Source organism: Sciurus carolinensis, chromosome 10, assembly GCF_902686445.1.
Source record: "Sciurus carolinensis chromosome 10, mSciCar1.2, whole genome shotgun sequence".
In the NCBI taxonomy this organism is placed as follows: domain Eukaryota; kingdom Metazoa; phylum Chordata; class Mammalia; order Rodentia; family Sciuridae; genus Sciurus; species Sciurus carolinensis.
This window is the reverse complement of record NC_062222.1, coordinates 49,042,315-49,054,354: the sequence shown is the minus strand read 5'-3', so window position 1 is coordinate 49,054,354 and position 12,040 is coordinate 49,042,315.

Genomic DNA, 12,040 nt, shown 5'->3' with positions numbered 1-12,040 from the left:
TACACTAAAGTTTTCAAACCATGAGAAAACCTAGTGGATAAAGAATAAGTAACTATAAAGAAAAGCACCAATCTTGAGGCAAGGAACCCACAAGAGCCTAAAAACCTCACCTGTTAATCTAAGAAAATGACATTTCTAAAAAAACTAAAGTCAAATGCAATTAAGCAGAACATATAGTGATATTATGACATAGAACCCAGTAGTAAAAGAAACTGAGAACCTGAAATATATTAACATTAAAAACTCTAGAATATAACAGGCTTATTAATCAAAATAAGAACAAGTAGATTCACCAAATATTTTGGAAAGATGCCTTTACGGCTCAGAGTTTTGTTGTGTAAGACTTGAGTGGGAAAATTTTTGCCAAAAAACCAAAAAGAGCGTAAAGGACAATTCTTTCACTGAAAATGTCAAATTGTACTTGACAAAACATTGTAATGGCCTCCTTCTAGGAGGAAGTTACATCCAGGAGGAAGTTGCTTCTAGGAGGAAGTTTCATCTGATTTGGACTCCCTTTGGTTGGACCCTTTCACCAGGGTTAGACAAAAAGATCTTTCTTCTTCCATATCTCTTAATGTTATGTTTTGTTGCCCTGTAGTCAAAATAGTAAATGGAATTAGTATGGCAAGGACCTACTTCCTGTATTTTAAGTGCATTGTGTTGGTACCTGTATGTACTACCCAGGCAAACAACTCAAGTATTCAAAGCATATGGTGAACACATGTTGGTCATATACATGTAATGATGGTTTCACATAATAAGTACTACACATGTGAGCCAAGCAGATAAAGTAAACAGTGGTTGGTACTGTCTAGGCACATCAATGATTTTTGTCCTTGGTTTCTCTATTGATTGTCAAAATGTTCATGTAAGTCCTCATTTCACTTAGAAAAGCATTAATATTTAGACATTCACATGCAATTTTTATTAGAAAAGGATTTCTCCTATAATATGTGGACACAAATCTACAGTTTCATTTTTTGCATGAGGTTTCCTTAAGTATAAATAACAATATAATGATTTAACCATTTTTCAAGAGTTCATCCTTTTTCAAAATAAACAAAAGAAATTTCCTCAAATGTAAATTTATTTCAAAGAAACAAAGTATACTGTGGTTAGAAAGCTAATACCTTTTACAAAAAAAAATGAAAGTCTTAATTATATCTTCCACAAACTAAAAAACCTTCACTTTCTAAGGGTTTTTTTTTTAATTTCAATGTCAACTTTATTGGCTAGCATTAAGCAGTGTTAGAATATTGTCCTATATTTAAATGATCACACCAACCTTTTGAAAGAAACAGGAAAATAAACTTAGGATAGATTTGTTTCATTTTATTTTTGTTCTCTTTGGCGTTCTGAAAATGTTTACCTTTTTCAATTTGAGCAAAGCAATGGAAATAACCAGAATAAAGAGATTTCTATCAGAATATTTGATCATCTTCAGTGGAACTCTATTTTTAAAAATTATGATTGAAAATAACAAGTAAATATTTTTTAAAAACTAAGTATTTATATAAGTATTTGAATAAGTGCATTCAAAGTATTGATTAAATAACTGGCAGCTTTAGTAATTTATTTCTAACACAAACATAGAAATTAATTAGGACTATATAAATTCAAGTATGTTGTATATTTATATAATATATATGCACAAGTAATATATAAACCACTATTATTAGAAAACGAAGTATTGCTCTTACAAAAATAAGTATAGAAAATCAACTATTCCACTATTTGAGGAACATTTTGATTTTGTTTTTTCATTTGTTTAGGAGAATATCACTACCTGATAATTCCCTATATAAATTATTTCAAAAAGTTATCTAATTACAACTTGGCCCTTTCTAGTCAATCCTTCACACTCCTGTCAAAGTGTTATCTAAGGATGACTATGTCCTATGGCTTCCATTGTTTTCGGGATGAAATCCATGTTGCTGGAGCACACCATGCAGTGGTACTGCTTATCTGACCTCTGCCTACACCCTTTGTTATTTCCTATTATTTTCCCTACCTATTAGTTCTTGTCCAAATGATAACACTCCCTTACATCTTTGTGCATTTTTATAGATATCTTTCTCAACCTAAAGTATCCTTCCTCCCCACTTCAATCCAATTTAATCCTAATATGCTTTCATGATTCAACTCAAGAATCACTTCCCCCAGAAGTTTTATGGACCATTTCCCCTTTCTCATGCTCTGGTGTCCAATTTCCAACTCCCACACTAACATTCATAGTAACCTTTAAAACACAAAAAGCCAAGAGATTGCAACACAGGAAAATTATCCACTGACATGAGTCATTACATAATGCCAAATCTATTCTTGCTTCGGCTTTCTTCTCAGTGACCCAACATGAGGGTAGACATAGACACACACACACACTATCATCACTGCCACCAGCATCATCAGTACTGATATCAGAGTTTAAATCAGGACCAAGGACCACAAGATAAGCATTCAGCATAGCTATCTCTTTTTAGCCCCCAGTCTTATTTTAGCCCTAAAGATAAGGATATTTCGCTCTGACTTCCTTGAGTTGCTATGCCATTTACCTGCTGGTGGCCTTTTGGGGGGAGGTGTTTTTCTTTCCTGATTAATATATAATAATATTTTTTTACTACTGGATCTCTAAATCTTTCAAAATTGCTTTGGGCTGTTAAATAGATATCACTACCACTCTTGTGAGAAACATTGACATAAATATATTTTCAGGATCATCGAGACTACTTAAAATTACTTTCTGAGCATAATTCTTATTCATTAATCCAGTCAGTTATCACACAAAAAAGTGAATTCTGACCCTATATATTTTGTAGCTAACCAAATTATTTTCAGTCAGTTTCAACTCAGAGTTAAACTAAACTATAAAGAGAAAAAAAATTGGCATTTCACTAGTCCAACTTATAGCTTTGCCGAAACAAATCCCCAGTCTACAAAGCTACCTTCTGATTGAGAATTGAACGCAAGAATTTGCATTCATCAAAACTGAAAGAAAACAAAATGCTTACCCAGTAGAGAAAATATTCTTCCACCCTGAGAGATCCTATACACGCCAACTAAATAATACCATTTCACAGCCACACAAAACTGGCTCCAAGCCACAACTGTGTTTGAAATGGGTGGGCCCTAGTTGAAGTGTAACTGCCGTGGGGAAGAAAGAGGTTCTCCAGGGCCCACCTATGTCTGCAAGCAGCATCAGGCCACACCTGTTCTGCCCCTGATGCCTGTCAGAGTCCATGTACTCCCTGCACTGACCACCTATGCTCATGGCCTGCAGTCAGACTGGCATCTCAACCAAAGGAAAGGGGACCTCAGCCATTTGGAAGCACTTACTTGTTTTTTTTTTATTTCTGGATCAAATCCCTCCATTGCTCTGAGGCAGGGAGGAATGTGCCCTCTTTTTAGATAGCACAGTGTTGAGATAGCCAAAGACTATAATGTGAAATGGAAAAAAAGAGTAAGGCCCAGTAGGCAGTCTGTTTTAAGTGTCTGCCAAACAGAAATGAGCATAGTCAGCCCAATGCTTTCCATTTTCTTTTGAAGCAGACTAAAACTTTTTCAGTTAAAGAATAATCTACCTATGTGAACAGGAAATTGCATATCTGGGTTATGGAAGAGTTTACTTAAAAAGGCTGAATATTATTTTACTATTTCTAAACAGTTATCTCCATATCACTATGTCATATCAAAAGTCAACTGAAGGTTTTTGTTAGTGAGGAATGACTTTTTTTCTGTTCAGGATTAAGTTTTCTTTGTACTAATTAAAAATGCAAGTATGGAGGTATTGGGAATAAGAATAAATTCAGTAACCTCACTTTCCTGCCTCTACATAAAACTTGCCAGTCTTCAACCAACAGTGTTCTCCACCCACAAAATCCAAACATCTTCCTGGATTGAGTTTATTCTCAGTGAAAAGATATTTCATGAAATGTACAACATTAATCTGTATGCCGATTAAAATAATCTTCCTAAGTTTTAATCTTTCAAAAAATCAGGCAGGAAAAAAAAAAAAAAACCCTGATGTATAAAGAACATTTTTAGTTTTCTCCTAAAATCAACCAAAAAGAAAATAACTTAATTGCATTTAAAAAGAACTTTTGCCTATGGTAATCTTTATGAGTCATGTATGCATCCATTTGAAGGATATTCTCTGATTATTTTATATGTTAAAAACAAGTTTGGAAATATTTGAAAAAGCACATTAAAATAGAGTATAATCCTCCCTAAAATATTAGAATGCTACCATTATTACAGTCTTACAACTCATTTTAACCATTCACTTTTCTTCTTTCCTGCAAGTGGAATCAAGTCAGCGGAAATAAAAGGTTGTGACAAAAATGTTTGATAGTGTTAGATTTCAGAGCTCAATCATGATGGGAAGAGGGGAGTGTGGAGAATTCTAAGGTCACGCTGATGCTCAACTAACACTGGATAGAGGTAAAATGTGAGTATGCTTAATAAGAAAGATCCATATGCCCTTTAGTTAATTTTCATCTTCTTACTGATCCTATTTCCGAAAAGAGAATCACTGACACTTCACTTAGAGATAAGCCCAGCATCATCACAAGTTATACAGTTCTTAGCAGATCCTAGACTCAGGTTTCTTGTGCTTTTTCTATTAGGTCGTTTTCTCATTACACCATGTTTTTCTTTCTGAAAGAACTGTGGCATGGTGATAAAAATAACACAATTTTCAAAAAAGCTTTACTTACTCTATGTTCAAATCTAAAATGTACTCTGATGGGAACAATGGAAAACCAGAATTGTTTTAGAGAAACATCAAATTTCAATGATAATACCTCTGAGTATAATTTTGTTCCAAATCCTTTTGAGTCAACAAGAGGAAATAATAACTGGGAAAGCGTATAACTGAGTCTTCCTTGCCCACATATAAGAGCAGACAAAAATGTGCCCTTGATATTATGCACTTTCAAGAAAGTATAATAGACATTGTGAACAACTAAGTGACAACAATTGCTATTTTCCCTCCTCCTCATTTTCCCCTTTTGTACAGTCATCTTTTCCTACAGCACATGCAATGAAAATGACCCTTTGATTTGACAGCCGATGTTGAGGCTTTGGTTAGTGAAAATCCAGACATCGAGTTGGATTTCTGCATCGCTAAGATTTAAATAGAAAGCATGTGGTGTACCCACTGCAGCCACAGTGCCTTGTCACCAAGGCATATGTCCTCCACTCCTGTCAGGGCCAGCCCCTCACTGCTCTCCTCCTCCCAGACTGTCACATCAAAATGCTGAGCATACCATTCATAGGCTCATTTCCTTTTCAGATCTGCTTATAGGAAGAAGCAGTTGATCATTATTGATTGACCAAATTTTTTTTAGAGAGATTTATTATGTGAATACTTGGAATTGAAACATTCTTGCAACTAGGCCTGATTGATCAGTAAAGTAGTATTCAAATTATTTTCTCAAAGAAGAACATTCAGAGCCAAAATACATTCAGTTTAACTTTACCCACAGCCATGTTCTTAAGAAAATTTTCCATCTGAACCTACAAGGGTAGAACTAGATCGGTTAGTTCCCTGATGAGATAATTCATGCAAATTTTGTAATTCCACTTGCTAGTGATATAAAGGAAAAACTCAAAGACTAGTAAATACCTAAGCAATGAAGAAGCCCTCACTTAGATAACTAAAGAGATAACTTTTAGATAACTCCAAAGATAGCTTCTTTTTTTCTTATAGAAAGCAAATCACATCTCTAAAACACCCCATCAGTGAAATAATCACAGCAGCTGAAAAAACACTTTTGTGTTATTGGAAGATAGGAGAACTTGGTTATCATTTGTATTAATGTGGACATAGCTAAGCCAGGGCGAAATTTCCCAGAATCCTTTTCCCGGTGCAGATATGGCAGAGAGATGCCAAAAGAGAACTGTGTGTAATATTTGAAATGCTAAAGTGATTGAAGCTGCATATGTGAAGCTCTGAGGTTGGTTGGTGTGGAGCATCAGTTATAACTGCAGCTTGTGGATACCGTCACTCATCTGCTAGCTCACTTGCTGGGGAGGGGCAGCAGTGTGCCTGCTGCTCCTCAGGCTCCCAACAGATCTCCTGAATTCAGCCTCTGTGAATCCTAAATCAGATGCATGCATGCAACTCTTCAGAAAAGGGCATTGGCTTCTTGTGCAAAGCTCCCGGTACTGTTAAGATCAGAAGCAATGAGGGGTAGTTCATCCACCGAACCATCACATGTTCTATAGTGTCTACGTTCCCCTCTACTTTGGGTCCAGCATTTCCTTATGACAGTGGGCCTGTGGCAACTTCAGACAACCACCAGCCTTCCAGCTGCCACAACTGCATGATGTGTATTTATCACAACAGTTTTTTTTACTCCATCTCTCTTACAGTGGCTCCACTTCCCATTCTCATCCCTGACTGATATAGAATCACACACAGGGAGTAGAAATGGACCCCAATCAAGGATGACAGTACTCTAACTGAATTTAAGAAATGGTATTGACCAGTGACTACTATACACTTTTTGTTCTCACCTGTTGGACAAGAGTGTCTCCTGCAGTTATTCTCTGACTACCCCACCATGTGTAAGTGGGAGTAGACAATTCATCTCTTTAGGTCACAGAGCTTCATATTGAAATGAATTACCCTTAAGACCCTCTTCACATCAGAGTCTGAGCAGATGATGAGATCCTGGACTTTAAACCTGAGCCTGTTGATGTAGGGACATAAGATTCAGTCTTGAGAAGGGAACATCATGGCTAGTTTCTGAAAATTGCCCCCCAGTGAGTCACACGTGCCAGTATCCGTACCATTGTGTAGTACCTCCCTTTGAGTGTTGGCTATCACTGTGACTCACTGACTACTTGAGCAATGACTTATGTCTCCCACCTCTCCATTCTTTCTGTAACTTTTATTTCTAGTTTCCCTTCACTCCAATCCACTAATCACATTGTGACTAGCTTAAATCATCTAAGAATATAATCCTCATTATACCCTCTTACTATTAAATAACTAACTCTTCCAGGGACACCTCTACATATGAGGATAACACATATACTCTTTCATCTAGCTTCCATCTTCATTATACTCATTTTCTACTACCCTCTAGAATGAATTTCTCTACTCCAGCCAAGGTGTATTTTAATACCTTTGGCTATGACATGGATGTACCATCTCTGTGGTTTTCTTACCTTGTTCTCCCAATAGAAGATTTTCAATCCTGCTTTGTTACCTGCATGAGCTGTACCCATCTTTCAATGAGCAACTTAATTCCCACCTTCTCCAGGAATTTTTCTAGTCTCTTTGTCTTCTGTATCATACTTCTTATAAAAATCTTGATTATATTTCTCTATATACATATATATCATTACCTAATTAGATTACAATTATCTTGGGAAATCTACTATGTTTTATTTATCTTTGACTCCTCAATGCAAAGGGAAGTTAGTAAGTTAGTACCTCTTAGATTGGTAAATTTATTTTTCATATTTTGCATTCTTCATGTAAAGTATTTTTAGGGAAGATAAACTGTCCCAACCCATACTGAAACAATCATATTGATAATTTTTTATGAAATTTTTGCGAAAACTATTGCTATCTCTGGTATTCACACTCAGAAGATGGCTATGGAACGATTATACCTCATATTTAAATCTATTTTTAAATGAAAATATCGTGAATTCTCTTGCTGCCTGTGATTGTAATTTTGACAAAATAAGTAACAAAAAGTCACTCTGCATATCATGATACTGTTAAGTGAATGTATTTTTATTAAACTCAGTAACATGCTCATAAAACTAAAAATCATATTATAAATCTCTATGGCATATGATATTTGTTTTGTCCAAGTTCATTAGTGAGGAAAATATAAATCCTAGGACATCTTGCAATAAACTCAAGTCCCCCAAATTTCCACTCTTTCATTCTGTATTGGCATTCCTTTAATGGATTTTTTTTTAAAGACGTATAACTGTTTCCTTCAATATCACTTTAGAAAAGCTCAGCTTGATATGATGACCACATAAATGCTCAGTAATAAATGATTACATATATCATAATAGCTACATGCAGTGATCGTGAATGTATGATCATTAAGTTTTTATAATAATGTAGAAAATTATTTTTAATGCTCCACTAAATGTTTTCTATGTATAGATAAAATATGAACACAGACATTTTAAAAAACTATACAGAGAAAAACAGATGAAAGTGTCATATTTGTTTTGTTGTCCATAGTGACAGTATGGGTACTTTCCTCTTTTTAATTTATATTTTTATATGCTTCATAATAAAAACGTATCTATCACAGCTTCCAAGGAAAAGTAATAAAAGTTGAGCATCTCTAAAATAAAAATAAGAAATCCAGAATGCTCCCAAACCTAAACTTTTTGAGTGCTTAACATGATGTCATAGAGAAAAATTTCACCCCTGACCTCATAGGATGGATTACAGTCAGAAATACTGAATATTTACTTTAAGCATACATGTATAATATATAAATGAAACATAAATGAATTTCACGTTTAGGTTTGTGTCCTACCCCAAGATATCTCATTATTCAAATATTCCAAAATCCAAAAATAAAATAAAAAATCAAAACATTTCTGGTCCCAGACATTCTGGATAGGGGATATTCAACTTATATACTTAATGTCTTAAAGTTCAGAGATATCACAAAGATTTTGTTTGCTTTGTGGCTTTACCAGCCATCAATAATCTTTTTTTTAACACAATACCTTTATTTATTTTTATGTGGTACTAAGTATCAAACCCAGTACCTCCCATGTGCTAGGCAAGCATTCTACCACTGAGCTACAACCTCAACTCCCATCAATAATCTTAGTCCTAGAAAATACTTATTCATCCATCCTAAATCGCCCTTAAAGAAAACATATTCACTAAATATCTGCCAATGGACAAAGTAACATTTTAAAAAGCTATACTACATACACCATATCTAGCACCACACTCCTTATATTTAATGATTTGGGAAACAAGCCTATGTTCCCCCTCACCATAGCCTTGACAATTTTAAGGCTTTGATCATAGCTTTCATGTTTCTAACCTAAGGCATGGGAATTTCTTTAATCAATATTCATATAGAAACCCCTTGATCATTTTACATGTTGTTCTCTGAGATTCTTCCAGGTCTGTCTTGTCGGAGGAGCAGTGATCGGGCTATTATAAGTTATACCAGTTCTTATACAATCATGGTATATTTCTGTTTGTTTCCCATGTTCTTCATGAAGTGGGCCTTTTGTACCCTAAGGAGACAGCTGCAAAGATTCCCAGGTCATTTTCCTGGGTCTAGCTAACACCTTGAAGCCATCCATTCTCTGCCTTCGTTTGTTTTCCTTTATGTTTCTTACCTACCTGTACATTGACGTTCATCTGTTAGTTTGTTACATTCTATCACTGAGAGTTCACCTTTAAGTCTATTCCTGTACCTGGCATCCCTTCATCAAAATTATGGTACTAACTTCTACTGGGGATTTTATTATTCAGACAATTTACTATGCTGTTAATAATCATTTTAGAAAGCATTTATTCTCTCGAGGACCTCACCATAACCATCCTCCAGCTCAGAAAGTGCTTATTTAGTCTCACTTTTGCTTTCTCTCTCTAAATGAGTACTTAGTCCACAATAAAAAATTTTTTTCCAAAGTCATGGTAACTATTTTTAAAAAGTTCCTCTGACATTTTGTCTTTTATCTAATAATTTATTTTTACAATGTGTATTAAAGTAAGGTGACCATATATTGTAGATGCTAACAACTTGTCAAACATTCAACAACTTGTTGAAAGTCATTTATTACATATTCCCACTAAACATATTTAAATTCAAGAAAGTCCAACTCAGAAACTTTCATTGCTACCTTACAGTTGCTTATTAGGAAGTTTTTCCTTCATGTCTCTGTGTTCTGAATCTGTGATTCTGGAATGAATTAAAGTACATTGGAATGACATTCCTTCTTAACCCTCTTCTTAAAGCTGGCCTTTCCTTTTGTTTTTTGACTTTATTTCTAAACTATGTAATGTGAATATTGTCCATAATTTTATAAAAGGCATATATGCACATATCGAAGAAGTTATAGATATGAGAAAATAATTAGATAATATTTTTCCAAGTCTCTATGCTACTAAATTCATTCAAATCTATGAGCAAAATCATTGAAACTCATCATGTGGTAAGAAAGAAAGTTCCCAGTTTTACATTTTACTCCTTAAAATCTCTGAAAATTGAGATGAGATATTTATGTTTTAAAAAGTGAACATTGACCCTTATGTAGCACTTGATAAACCTCACATGGATCATGGCACTAAATGTAAACTCTAAAATTATAAATTTTCCAGGTAAAATGTATGAGATAATGTTGGCAAACTTGAATTAGGTGAAGATTTCTGAAAGACAAAAAGGAGAAAACATAAATTTCAGAATTGATTTTGGGCTTCATTAAAATTTAAAACTAATATACTTCGGAATGGTATTTGGAAATGGGGACTTTAGGAATTCATTGAGTCTAGATGAGGTCATGAGGGTGGTGCCTCATTATAGGACTAGTGTACTTACAAGAAGAGACACCGGATAGCTTGCTGCTTCTGCCTCTCTTTACTCTATGAACATCCAGAGAAAAGGCAGCTGACTATAAACCAAGAAAAGAGGACTCACAATGAAACCTACTTTGCTCACAACTTGATCTTAGACTTCTGAGTCTCCAGAACTGTGAAAAATAGATTTAAGGCACCCAGTTTATGCTATTTTCTTATGATACAGGAGCCCTATAGTTTTTAGAGTTTCTTAACTATGAGGGACCTGAAATGAACTATAATGCTCAAATACCTTGATTCAATGCCAGAACTTTCATAATCAATATTAAACTGTGATGGAGCTGTGTGGTCTTAAGCAAATTATTTAAAATATGAAGCTCAGTCTCTTCATTGGCAAAAGAAAGAAAAGCAATACCTACCTAAGTGTTCTTGTGAGCATTAAATGAGATACTACATATTTGAAATGTTTTGTATACAACAGGTTTTAAACGAAGGTTAGTTCTTCCTTCCCGTGTAGCCAAAGTTAATCCTAGGAACATAATTCATTGAACTGCAACAAAAAATCTCAATGAACTCTATCAAATAAACAAGCTGGAAATTATGCCTAAGCATTAACCCTTTTGGTAATAGTTAGAGTAAGTGAATCCTTGAAGTTAAAAATTAAGGTACATATTACATGCAAATTACAAATATCTGTAGTAGAAAGTACTTCAGCTCAGTGGTTTGGTTTAGAAGAACCAATGCCAAATGATAGAATGACATGCCTTTGTATCTATATAGAAGAAATATGTTTTAAGTTGTGTGAACATAGAATTTTATCAGAGTGCTCCAAGTACCACCAACTCTGTCCCCTACATTTCTCCATGGTAGTTGTATATTGACGCACAATGTGTTTAAAGAGGAGCAAGTAGGGAAACCTAGAGGCCACTGAACTCTCCCTTAGAGCATCAATTTATTGAAGTTTCTAAACAGTTGATCTATATCCAGGAAAGGGAAATAATACTAAATAATATTCTTGAATATAGTCAGCCAAGTTCAAATTTTTTTTTAATAAAGCTTTCACATAATACACAATTCATAACAGTCTTGACATCCCTTTAGTCTCAACCAAGGGCACAAAAAAACTTCAAATACTCTTCTAACTCTGGACTTCCAGAGTGCAAAGGCCATTGCATTGGATTCACTCTGTGAATGGTCAGCACTGACCTCTAGTGGCAAGCATGATGAATCGCATCTCTGTCCTTCGGTGACCCCAGGGTAAGTAGCCACTCCAGGCAGAGCTTTGGAAAGAACCCTACTGGACCCTGGCAGTTCTTGTCAAATGGGATCATATTTATACTTTTTTTGTTTGGGGGTAATGAATACTTCCCCCATTTCCTAGTGAAAATCCGAAAGGGGTGGATTGTCTAGCCTGAAGGGAACGCTCTGAGAAACAGGAAAATGACCTAAGGTTTAAAACCTGGGCACATAACCTCAGGAGCCCAGCACCCATACAAACTCAGCAAGGTA